Source organism: Ictalurus punctatus, unplaced genomic scaffold (assembly GCF_001660625.3).
Source record: "Ictalurus punctatus breed USDA103 unplaced genomic scaffold, Coco_2.0 Super-Scaffold_100058, whole genome shotgun sequence".
In the NCBI taxonomy this organism is placed as follows: Eukaryota; Metazoa; Chordata; class Actinopteri; order Siluriformes; family Ictaluridae; genus Ictalurus; species Ictalurus punctatus.
Genome location: NW_026521089.1, coordinates 595487 through 608718, shown reverse-complemented (window position 1 = coordinate 608718; position 13232 = coordinate 595487). Strand labels below are relative to the sequence as shown.

The following is a 13232-nucleotide window of genomic DNA, read 5'->3' as shown; positions in this document are numbered from 1 at the left end:
AAGACAAGAGTAAGTCATTGTTAGTTGTAGGGGAGAAAGCATGTCCAACAAGAAAATGTGATTATAGGTGTAGGTCAGAAGACTCCCTCTGTCTTTGCCAGCGTCCGGGCTTCGCCACTCGGGCTGGTGCTCCTCGTACGCGGCGCGGCGCTCCGCTCCACTCTTGTAGTCCCAAGCCAAACAGGCGCCTAGTTAGCACCAGCCAGCCCATCCGGCCTCCTCCTCTTTAGCTCGGTCCGATTCCTCCCTGACCCTAATGAGCACAGTCACCCTAATGCCCTTTATCCCAACTCTGCTATTGCCTTGTGTGTGTGTGTGTGTGTGTGTGTGTGTGTGTGTGTGTGTGTGTGTTGTATTCCATGCTGCTAGAACATTCTTTTGAATGACTTTGTGCTGCTGGAACACCGTTTTGAATGACTACATGCTACTACAAGAGTATTTAGAATTTTTATGTGCTTCTAGAACCTTAGTTTGAATTTCTACATGCTACTAGAATACCATTTTCAGTTACTTCCTGTTGCTACAATCTTTGTTGCTACAAGCCCCATTTTGCATTGCTCAGATTATACAACCCCGAGAAACCGTGCTACAACCCTGTTGAGATTTACTCATCTCTGCATTTAGCAGACTGCTAGAATTACCCAAAAGCCTGAACATTCGTGGGAGAGCAGCACTCAGGCCTTGCTTTATCAGCTCTCGCAAATGCACGATATAATGGACTCTCGAAGGTCGAAATTAGCTACATTGTCTCAAACCCTCATCTCATTCTTAAAAAGTGTCACTCACAAGGAAAGCATATGCACTTTGACAGTTGTGCAAGAGAAACTAACATAACACACATCACACACAAGTAGGAAAACAAAGTCAGCCTTCGCACTGTCTAATCACTGGCCTTCTCTTTTCCCATTTTCATTTTCACTATCTGTGTTACAGTCGATGTACACACTGTGTTTGAACCTAAATGTCATGCATCAACCAAAACTGCGCCTCCAGAATGACGGCTGAGCTTAAGATTGGCAAAATATGTTGCAGCAGTTGCATTCGTCAAATAAACTATGAGCAATTAAGTAGTGCCAATGAGATAATTACAGCAATGTGTAATGTCCAATAAGCTCAAAAAGAGTCGGACTCCTCGCACACTTTATTCTACTTGGCCAATCAAACACAATTATGAACTGGGATTCTGATAGTTGTGCGCCTTTAACTCACTGTGTACAAAAATGAGGTCAGCTATATAGACAACAATTTTCATTACGTATTTAATTACTTCGATTGAGGTCATTATTAGAAGTAGTAGTAGTAATAGTAAAATACCTACAACCTACCTTCTGTTTTAGGCGTCGTGTGTTGTGCTGGATGGAACATGACTGCCCTCGTGTGGCCAAACTCGGGAACGGCAATTTCCCAAAAATTGCAGTATTCTGTTATTAAGCTTTTAATGGCGGTGTTTAGAAGTCTATATTTGTAGTACTTAGCAAATAGTGGGGTACGAAGTATTAGATGCTATGAAAATTCATGTTTCTCTCACCACCGGGGCAGAGGTGGCTTAGTGGTTAAGGCTCTGGTGTACTGATCAGAAGGTCAGGTCACCATATGACCCTGTGATCTGACCCCAGCTTCCTGACATGCTAGGGTATGTGAAGAAAACAATTTCACTGTGCTCTATTGAATATGTGACCAATAAAGACTTATACATGACATTTTTAATTCTAAAACAGCTGCTAAACTATGTGCAGACTAAATTATGTGCAGATGTAAAAAATGCTAAAAACATTCTCTATTTGTGTGTGGTTTTTTGTATTGTATGTGTATTTCATCAGTGCTGCTATGAGCTTATTTCTCATAGAATAATAATAATAATAATAATAATAATAATGCAGCTCATCAGTGTTATTACTGTGTATTGTCTAGTTTTCACGTATCAAGGACAATACACGGAGCTTCTGAACTGTTTAACAGTATTATTATTATTATTGTTATTATTATTATTATTATTATTATTATTATTATTATTATTATTATTATTATTATTATTATTATGGCGGCAACTAACAATTATTTTCATAATCGATTAGTTGGCCAATAATTTTTTTGATTAATCGTTTGGGGTGGAGCGAACTTTCAGTACCATTTGTTTTTGTTTATTTAAAATAAAGTCCACAGACTGAGTGTAACAAATATAAACTTCACAGTAAAACATTACACATCTGTTTGTACAAAACAGAAAAGAACTAAACACACACACACACACACACACACACAAACACACACACGCACACACACACACACACACCAGAATATATATTATTAATTTAGGACTATAGTTTAATTCGGTGCTTTTTGTCTTTTTTTTTGACCCAAAAACTGATCACAGCATTGTTGCACTGAATTATTTATAGTAAAAACACTGATTACACCTGTGACAAGTGCATATATTGCATAAAATGTCAACTGAGAGGCATTCGATTTTGGACAAGATGTAAGGGGGAAGAAGTCAGAGTGTATTTAAAAAAAATAAATAAAATAAAAATAATTTCTTTAGATTTGTCAGTGTATTTTGTGAAATGATGTGGAATTTTGTTGATGTTCCTGAGTGAGTGTAAAATGCAGACAATACGAATGCGTTGTGATTTCATTTAAACTTAAAACTTTCATTTAAAACTCGGAATGTGTGTGTTCGTGTTCGAGTCCCGGACCCAGAAGCCCAGAGAAGGACGGATCAGAGGGAGGAGCCAGGAGAAAGAGGTCCGACCTCCTCACCGATGAGACACACTGAGATTTTACACACACACACATCTGTGATGTTATCACAGATGTTATCAGTGTGTAATAACAAGTCAGAGTGGTCGCAGTCAGCCTTCTCCAGATGTGCGCGGAATAGCTGTCTTTGAAGAGATCTGGCGCGAATAGAACAGGCGATCTTCGTTGCCGCATCCATGATCTCTTCATGTTTAGCATTTTTGAGCATAACGCTTGTTGGTGTATTATGCAGTGGTAACTGAGGAAGTCCGGAAAATCATCGTCCTCCCTGCACTTGGCAATAAATCCATTCAAGCGACCAACCATGGCAGGAGCTCCGTCTGTGGTGATGGACACCAATCTGCACAATGGGAGCTGGGTTTTCTCGATAAAGTTTTTGCAAGACTGAAATATGTCTTCTCCTCGTGTATGTTCTCTCATGGGCAGTACAGTTAACAGCTCCTCTTTCGCAGTCATATCGGTAAACACCATCCGAATAAAAATGCACATCTGGGCTGTGTCACTCACGTCTGTAGACTCGTCCAACTGCAGTGAGAAACACTCGCAATCTGCGATGTCCTTCCAAAGTTGCTGGGTCAAATCCTCGGCCATGACTTCACTGCGCCACGTAATTGTGGTTCTTGATAGCTGGAGAGCTTTGATCGAAAACAGTATTTCTGATTTGTCTTTAAAGTCTCGGAACAGCGAGTCAGCTGCTTCAACAAACGCCTCTTTTACCGTCTCTCCACCTCGGAAGGACTTCTTGTTCTTAACGATGAGGTGACTCACCCGGGATGACGCTTCGGTGACTGCCTTCGCTTTTGTAGTTAGCTGTGAGAAAAATGACTGCTGTCCGGACCACTGGGATTTTAGTTCTTTCACCTTTCTCCTTCTCAGCTCGCTTTTTGGAGGAGAGTCGGTGTGGCAGTTTTTATGAAGGGTCCGAAAATGGCGCTCCACATTCCCTTTCTTAGGTATAGCGATGGTAGACTGGCAGATGAGGCAAACGCACTTCCAAAATGACACAGTGAAAAAAAGTCCTCCTCCCACTCCATACGGAAATGGTAAGTTTTAGGCTTCTTACTTGGTCCAGCTTCTTTACTCATTTTTAAACCCTTTCTCAAGTTCAAAAGAAATAAATTGGAGGCTAACTGGGCAACTCGCAAGCTTGCTAGAGTTTTGCAGCACTTAGTGCCGTTGTATGTGCATGTGCAGCGATGACTGGCTGCCCTGTCTGTCAATCAAGTGACACATTTTATAGCGAGGACGGATGATGGGCTGACGTCTATTTTTTTAATGTCATGCAATCTACCCACACTACCTTTGTGATCGACTGGTAGATCACGATCGACGTATTGTGCACCCCTGCTATAGAAGATAGTTCGATTAACAGCACACGTCATTACATTCCCCGCGCCACGCCGTCCAACGTCCCTCCAGAATTTCACGTATAGACATACAGTTCGTCTTCACTATGGTACTGTATACAGCTTTGGGTGTTTTTATTTAAAATTTTTACGAACGCTTCAAAAAAAATTTTTTGATTTCACGGTGGCTTAGTGGTTAGCACGTTCACCTCACACCTCCAGGGTCGGGGGTACGATTCCCAGGTTGGCCTGTGTGTGCAGAGTTTGCATGTTCTCCCTGTGCTGTGGGGGTTTCCTCCCCCAGTCCAAAGACATGCATGGTAGGCTGATTGGCATGTCCAAAGTATCCGTAGTGTATGAATGGGTGTGTGAGTGTGTATGTGATTGTACCCTGCGATGGATGGACCCTGTCCAGGGTGTACCCCACCTTGTGCCAGATGCTCCCTGGGATAGGTTCCCTGTGACCCTGAAGAGGATAAGAAGTATAGAAGATGGATGGATGGACGAACGCTTCAAGGTTAATTATTTGTCATGCTATACGTGCAAATAGACGATGTACTGAGTGATTACGATTACAATAATTTATGGCCCAAGTCATCTAAGGCATGGGAGCATTTTACATTAAATGCAGCAAAGAAGACGGTAATGTGCATGTTCTTCAAAGTGGAGTTTGTGTGACGCGGGAGTACCACAGTGATGCACAAGCACATGAAACGAAAACACGTTGGTGTCACGGACGAAGGTGGAACATCAGCACGGTAAGCAAAAACCTGAGTAATATCCACATTATATGAAGATGTGAAAATGGTATAGTCTAGTTTAATTCCATGCTATTGTGTAAAAAGCTTTGTTTACTAACTTCGGGACAGTCACACTAGATGTATTTTGTCTCGAGCATCAGGTTGTGCAGCATATTGATGGATTAAAATCACGCTACCACAGAAACAGATTCAATTAAACACGGTGTGAACAAAGTCAAGCAGTGAATGTAAAGGCAGCTGATAACAGCAGCAGTAAAAGATTTTTTAGTCACTGTAGTGGTTTTCATCGAATGCTTATGCGTTAGTGTATAATTGTTCCTGTCCTATTAAACAAGCCTGCTAGCTTGCTGCGTTTCTCTGTGTGTCTGCTACAGTTAACTTTGATCTGTGTTTCAAATGCCATCTACTGCGGCTCTACTATGTTATATACATGAACAGAATGAATTATATATTTGAGATATTTTAGGTTTATATTGTCACATCTGAAGTACAGCATGTCTGTGTAAAAAAATTTAACAAAAATTGTATTAATTATATATTATTTAGATTTATTTTATTAATCATGGTTGCCATCAGCAATTAACATTATAAACAATGAAAATATTAATTTACATATAAATTGCTTCTTGCATACTCAATTGCTGTTTTTTAAATTTATTTATTTCAGAAAGAAACAGCTCTCCATGAGTGAATTTGTTCGGATGAGAAATCCCCCATGCACTAAAACTAAATTTTTAGCTTTGTTTTTGATTATTTATATTTTGGGTATTATTTAAAGTTTTGCTGCTTAAAACTGGACAAACTGTAGACAAATGACCAACGTTTGAAAGGTTTAAATGTAAAAATTAAAGATTATATTAGTAAAACTGTATGTGCCTTTTGCATTTTTTTTTTAAGTCCACACTCAAATACCCTGAGGGTTTGGGGGTCTATTTTATTATAATAAACAAAATCTAATTGAAAAAAAAGTTTAGTTTTTAAAAAAAAAAAGTCAGATTAATCAGAAAAAAATAATCGTCCGATTAATCAGAAAAAAATAATCGTCCGATTAATCAATTATCAAAATAATCGTTAGTTGCAGCCCTACAATAATTAAAGAACAATACATCATACTTTTTATGAGCCTATGAATATAAACCTGCAATTCCCTTCAAGTCATCATTACTGTATGAGTTGATCTTATAGAAAATTATGGCTTTGAAACGTGCCTAATTTTGTTTTAAAGGTCTCGTACAATAGATTTATATGCATCCAAGGTAAAAAAAAAAACTAGGGTGAGGGTTTAATGTGCTCATAATTTAAATTGCAACATTACCTTTTTTCCACCCAGTGTCAAAAACGACTCGTTAAATGATCCATTCTAAAAGATTCACTCTAAACTCCTCCTTTCAGAGAGCATACGCTGCTCTGATTGGTCAGGTGTCCCAGTCTGTTGTGATTGGTCTACCGCTGTCAGCGTGTCGAAAAGGAAACGCCCACTACCATAACGAGTTTCAGCTCAGTCTGTTCCCGAGCAGCCGATGAAGACCAGATCCAGGGATTTTTATTACAAACCTATGTAGGTTAGTACAGGAAGTACGTCTGGAATTACTAACGACTCGTTTCAGCTCTTGAGAATCGGTTCCTTCTTTTGTGGGTTAATAACTCAATTTGTCGTTCACTTTGATTTTTGAAACTTTTAAACATAATAGGTGCACTTTAAAATAAAAAAAAGAATCAAGACTTATAAAAACGTACATCTTACATACTGTACAAACCATATATTCAGCAGAACCTTTTTGTTTCAAAGAAACTGACAGGTGATGAACATTTAGCACATAGCTGGAGGGATATTAGTGATTATGGATCTTCGGGAAAAAAACAGGATTTGAACTCGCAGCCGTTCAGGCCACATGCTTGGTCAAACTGCAGATTTGCAGTGTCAGTGTTGTCAAGACTACTGTTACTTGTTACTGGTACTCAGCTGTTGTCAGAAACACTAGACTGGCTCATGCTGGAGTCAAAATTGAAAGAGTAAAGGCTCACAGGGACAAAACCGTTTAACATCCTTTTAACTGCACGGATATTTAATCTACAAGTTACCAGGTAACTTGACAACATTCTGCAAGGCAACCCAGTTTGAGGAAGGGCTGCACTGTTTGCTCAAACCTTTTGTAGCGTTGAACTACATCATAATGACTAAACTGTAAGGAGAAGTGCAGAGAAGCAGAGCTCTAGCACATTTAATTGATGTCACGTCATGCAGAGCTGATGGAATAGTAACTTTGACATTTGAATGTTTCCTGCTCATGTTCACAAAGCTCCAGCCCAGGATCTATGGTTGCCCATAGTGTCTCTAAAATGATTGATAGGACGCACATCCAAACACAAACAAGCTTTCCAGACCAGAAGTCCGTTTTTTTAAACAGGTTTTCTAAGTGACTTGATGCACTTTTGCTAAGGCCACAACTTAATCCATTATTTTTATCATGTTCTACATATCTCCCAGGTTATTTGTAGAAGTGAAAAATAAATAAATAAATAAAACTATTGCACCTTTAAAGGAAGATGAACAATGCGCTCATTTTTTTTACTTTACAGTCCCCACAAAACAACTTTGAGAGCTGTGATTTGATTCTGTATGACGACGTATTTCTTTTTGAAACAGGAAATAAGAGTGGTAGCATGTTGAAGTGTTACACAACAGTTAACAGTGTTTGGGATACGCCCAGCTCTGAAGAACATTGATGCTAATGAGCTGCTACTGTTGAGCAAGACCCGCCTCAAGACCCACACATTCCTACACATTCTAGAGAGCATTTAATTGGACGAACACAAGTCTATTGCATGTTGAAGCATTAAAATTGTATCATTTTTCCCCAAAAGTGACTTTTTAAATTATTTATTTTTAAACTATGGTATTGGAGGCCATAAAGGTACAAAAACATCTCGAAACACCAGTTTTGATTTCAGGAGTAGCAATTTCAAGACTTTACCAGAACAATCCAGAAAATATATGAAAGATAAAAATATAAAGATTTGATAGCCAAAAATAAAAAAAGACTACGAACAAGTATAAAATTAAATTCATTTGACCTGAAATGTGAACAGAACTTCCATCCAAGCCCTAAAACTAGATAAAGAGAACCCAATTAAACAAATGCATTATAGTTTTCACATTTATTCACTGAGCACAATTACCCAACATTAGACATCTTTGCTGAAAAAAGTATGTAAACTTTTATTTCAGTAACCGGTGTGAGACCTTCCAGCAGCAATAACTTGAAGCAAACATTTCCGATGACTCAATCAATCCTGCACAATGGGTTTGAGGAATTTTGGCTCACTCCTCCTGCTTCAACTCAATGATGCTGGCAGGCTTCTATGCATGAACTGCTCTTTTTAGGTCCTTCCACAATGTTTCTATCGGGTTAAGGTCTGACTTTCCATTCCAAAATGTTCAATTTCTTCTGCTTTAACCATTTCTCTGTAGACGTACATGTGTGCTTAAGGTCGTTGTCTCTGCTGCAAGGCCCACTTACAGTTAAGCTTGAGTTCACAGACAGATACCCTGAGATTCTCCTGGTACAATCTAGGATTCATAGGTCCATCAATAATGGCAAGCTGGTTCGGACCCAAAGCAGCCCCAAACCATAATGCTGCCACCCCCATGCTTCACGGTTGGGATGAAGTTCTTATGTTGGGATGCTATTTTCAGTTTGCATCAAACAATGATTTTCAATTAAAGCAAGAAGTTCTGTTCTGGACTCATCTGTCCACAGAACATTCTTCCAATAGGCTCCTGGCATTTCCACATGGTTGTGAGCAAACTTCAGACAGGCAGCAGTGTTCTTTTATGGAAAGTAGTGGCCTGTAGGTTCTCCGATGTTACCCTGGGGTTCTTTATGACTTACTGTGATATTATTCACCACACCCTTGGAGTGGTCTTTTTTGCTGGACGCCCAGTCCTTGGGAGAGTAACAGTGGTGCTGAATTTCCTGCATCTGTATGTCATTTACCTCACAGTGGATTGGTGAAAGCCAAACTCTTTAGAAATGGCTCTGTAACCCTTTCCAAGCCAGTGAGCATTGACAACTCTCTTTTTCTGAGGTCCTCAGGAATGTCCTTTGATCGAGGCAGGGCACACTTCCATAAACCTGTGTGGTGAAGACCAGAGTTTGATGGTGAAGACGCAAGTTAATGTTCTTGAAACATGGGCGGGTCTAATTGCCATTCCCTTGATTGAAATGCCTGACTTCAATCAGCCCAATTTAAATGAACTCGTACTCCTAGACTTCACATACCTTTTCCTACAGAGATATTTAACGCTGGATCATTTTTGCTTAATAAATAACTGTAAAAACTACTGTTTTTTTTTTTGCATCTGTTGTTAACCGGGTTCTCTTTTACCTAGTTTAAGGACTTAGATGAAGATCTGATCAGGTTTCAGGTCAAATGTATGGAGAAATACAGAAAACTGTAAACTTTAAACTTTCTAGCCGCACAGTAGCTGTAGATCAAATGAGTCATATTTGCTTGCAGTATAAGTAGGTTGCTTATTTGCTTGCAGTCGCTCACGTTTTTGTGGTAGGAAATCGTGTTATTGACACAGAGCTGTCGATGCATGTATGTTTAGACCAGGCATGGGCAAACTACGGCCTGAGGGCCATATACGGCCCATTGGGCTTTTTAATCTGGCTTTAATCCGAACTTGTCCAAATTATATTATTAAACCTCAGTGTGGTGTATTACTCTCTACTTCACTTTTTCGCTTTGCCCTTTGAGCCCTTCTGTAAAAATGAGTGGACCAAAGAAAAGAAAAGTGGACAGTGAGTACCGAGTGTTTAATAAGGAGTGGACAACAAAATATTTTTTCACTGAAGTCCGATCAACGGTTGTATGCCTGATATGCCAAGAAACTGTTGCGGTTTTCAAAGAATACAACATCAGCCGTCACTTTGCCACGAAGCATGCCAACTATACTAGCAAGCAGTCAACGCAAGAACGGGCGGCTACGGCTCAGAGGTTGACGGATAATTTACAGACTCGGCAAAAAAATTTTCACAGACAAACTGCGATTCAAGAGTGAAGTACCAAGGCAAGTTTTTTGCTGGCATTCAAATTAGCAAAGGCTAGCAAGCCTTTCTCCGAAGGCGAGTTTTTGAAAGAATGCATGTTAGAGACAGCAGGTCTCCTGTGTCCGGAGAGCAAAGGCAAGTTTGAAAAAATCAGTTCATCACACAGGACTGTGACTCACCGTGTGGAACTAATTGACGAAGATATCGCCAGCGAATTAAACAAAAAGGCGGAGTGCTTTAAGTTATATTCACTAGCACTGGATGAAAGTAACGACATAAGACACTGCTCAGCTCCTAATTTTATCCGAGGGATTAACGACAGTTTTGAGATAACGGAGGAGTTGTTGACCATGGAGTCCCTGAAAGGAAAAAGGCGGGGAGAGGACTTGTATAACCAGGTGTCTGCTGTCATCGAGAGAATGAAGATACCTTGGAGTAAACTTGCCAATGTCACCACGGATGGATCGGCAAATTTAACTGGAAAAAACATTGGGCTGTTGAAAAGAATCGAGGCCTGCAATGGGTCACAATGGGTTCTAAAATTTGACAGAGGGGCCGGGCCAGGAACAGACGGATGGAGTGTTTGTGTGAACTAATATAAATGACATGTAAAAGCCATTACGTGTCCTGTCGCAAAATGTGGTGAAAACTCACACGACGTTAATAATGTGATTCAGGTGTTTACATGTCTGTAATACACGTTGATAATGCGACTAAAACAGGAGTACTCGACATGTCTTAATTCAATTAGTGCTTACTTTGAGTAACTTGACTTTAATCAGATTAAGATAATTAAAAATTGCAGTTTACATGGTAGTTTCTTAATCAAAGTATTGTCTTAATCGGGTTAACAGTGGATTATTGTAGTCCATGTAAACGCACTGACTGACTGCTGAGAGGCACATGATGCAGGTAGTTCATACATGCTTAATCTCTCTGTCTCTGATAGATATCTGTCAATTCATTCAAATAAATGTAATCTCATCACACTACTTTATCTCTGTGTCTGATTTATATCGGGCAAAATTCCAGATCTAATGACCTAACTAATAGAAATTAACTGTCATTTTAAACTTCTAATCAAAGTTTGTGCTTCTAAAATCAATGACAGCTTTAATGTTATTAATTTTGGAAAGACCATGGTATAAGCGGGGTAATCCATGGCTAGATGACGATTTGAACGAGTGGTTCTTTTCCTCCACATCATGCACTAAAATCGTTTAATGCACATCTAGCCGTGGATTACCCCTTACATATCATCTGAGAGAGACAGCTAATTCTGTATGTAAACAGATATACTTACCAATCATGACCTCTCCAAGTTGGAGAGTGGCCAGTGAAGTCTTTCCATTGACTCCCCTCCAATTGAGGTTCTTTCCAGGGAGTTAGCAATCACCCTCTTCAATATGCGCCAGGTGCAGTCGAGCACATCTGCCCTGTCAATAAGCGCCAACCAGTTTACCCGAAACCGATTATTTTTAAAACAATAATATCATATAAAATAATATAAAATATAAATGTGTCAGTGCTTCCCACTACTCCTGCAATTACCCTGCCCTGTGTGCTTTCCATGTTTTGCTCTTCTACCAAAGATTAGGTCATAACTGTTCCCTCATATCAAAGTGGTGTTGAATGTTGTGCTTTGAGTACGAGTGTGTCACCTTGAGAAAACATACACTCTCAGTAGCTATGTAATTGTGCAAGCAATTGTTAATAAAAAGGAAAAAAACTCTCACCAGTTTTTGCTTGCAATCTGGGCTCTGTTGCATCCTTTGCTCCAGACTACGCAGTTGAGGAAGATCTTGCAGGGCAGTAAATCTTCATCAGTATCCAAAGACTGCACCTGGAACACCTGTAGTTGAAGCAAGCTCAGTGGTTTGTTGGTCCAGCACCATCTCTAATTTAGTCAACGCCTCCCTCAGCATGGCTATGGTAAAGAAGTTAACAATATTTACAAATGATACACACTACAAAACTGTACAACTCCATCCTCAGTCTTATTCCTAACCTACACAAATTTCAGTAAGATGGCTGAGTGGAAATCACAGTTAATTAATACCTACAAAAGAAAGTCAATCAGAAAGCAGGAGAATACTTGGTACTGCCGGTACTGAAAAAAACCTTATCGTATCATTCTTTTTAAAATTTTAGTATCAACTTGGTACAGATACTTTTGACGTCACAACTTACCAATTACAACATCCTTGAATTGCAGGGATGCCAAGGATATTTTCCCATTCATTTGTAACAGATAGCTGCACAGTAACAGGGGCGGCTGTGGATCAGGTGGTAGAGCGGGTTGTCCACTAATCGTAGGGTTGGCCGTTCGATTCCCGGCCAGCCTGACTCCACATGCCAAAGTGTCCTTGGGCAAGACACTGAACCCCAAGTTGCTCCCGATGGCAAGTTAGCGCCTTGCATGGCAGCTCTGCTACCATTGGTGTGTGAATGGGTAAATGGGACACAGTGTAAAGCACTTTGGATAAAAGTGTTATATAAGTGTGCCATTTAGTGACTCAGAAGCAGAGTCCGTTCCATTCCGTGGTGTTTTTATTAATGGAAGTAAAAAAAGATATGAAGAGAAGGGTGGGGTATTAGGAAGCAATAAAAAGAACAGGTGACTAGGTGAGAGAAAGCAGGACGCGGAAATGAGAGCCAGGTGGGAATGGTGGAACTGATGGTGTGCGTTTGCCAAGGACCATGCTAATGCTCTTACTGTGGATTATAACCTTGTGGATATTGATTCAGGAGGCTGGCGAACACACTGGGAATATTCTGCCAAGGTGAATAAACGAGCGAGCGGAGTTTTGAGGGTTCGGAGGCACATCACGGGTTTTGAGATCCTTTCTTTAATACTTTTGTGGAGAACCACTATGTTTAAATCGTTGGATGTTACTGTCTGTAAAGAACTCCAAGTGTTAGGCGGAATCTGACTGCCGGTTTCCCATGCTTTCGGGTTCACAAACTCCCGTACGCCTAAATCACCGCCATTGAAGTGCAGCTTTTAAAGTGAACAACTTTTTTGTTTTGGTTAAGAATTATTTTGGGGTTAAATGTTTTTTTCTTCTGCCTTTTGTGTGTGAAAATTTTCTTTTATGAATAGAGCCTTATTTCCTTATGGGTGCGTTTATTAATCCCACGTAGGGGAACTTTTTGGTTTTCGTTATTTCGGTTTGTATGACTGAAACGATCTGTATTTTCTTATGTTTATTGCATAAATAATAATAAACTTATTTTGTAAGAATTGAGTAGCCTACTGATTTTTTTATTCTGAGTGATGTCCAAATTATAAGTTATAAGTGACTGTT

The 13232-nt window shown here is 39.7% G+C and overlaps 1 long non-coding RNA gene across 1 annotated transcript; it reads right to left on the bottom strand.

The window, feature by feature from the left end:
* Positions 1 to 7574: 7574 nt before the first annotated feature.
* Positions 7575 to 12741, bottom strand: LOC128630637 (uncharacterized). The gene is made up of 3 exons (XR_008394912.1): positions 11661 to 12741; positions 11228 to 11360; positions 7575 to 9003 (listed from the first exon to the last, which is right to left on the bottom strand). It is a non-coding gene; the product is annotated as an uncharacterized LOC128630637 (long non-coding RNA).
* Between the last annotated feature and the right edge of the window lie 491 nt (positions 12742 to 13232).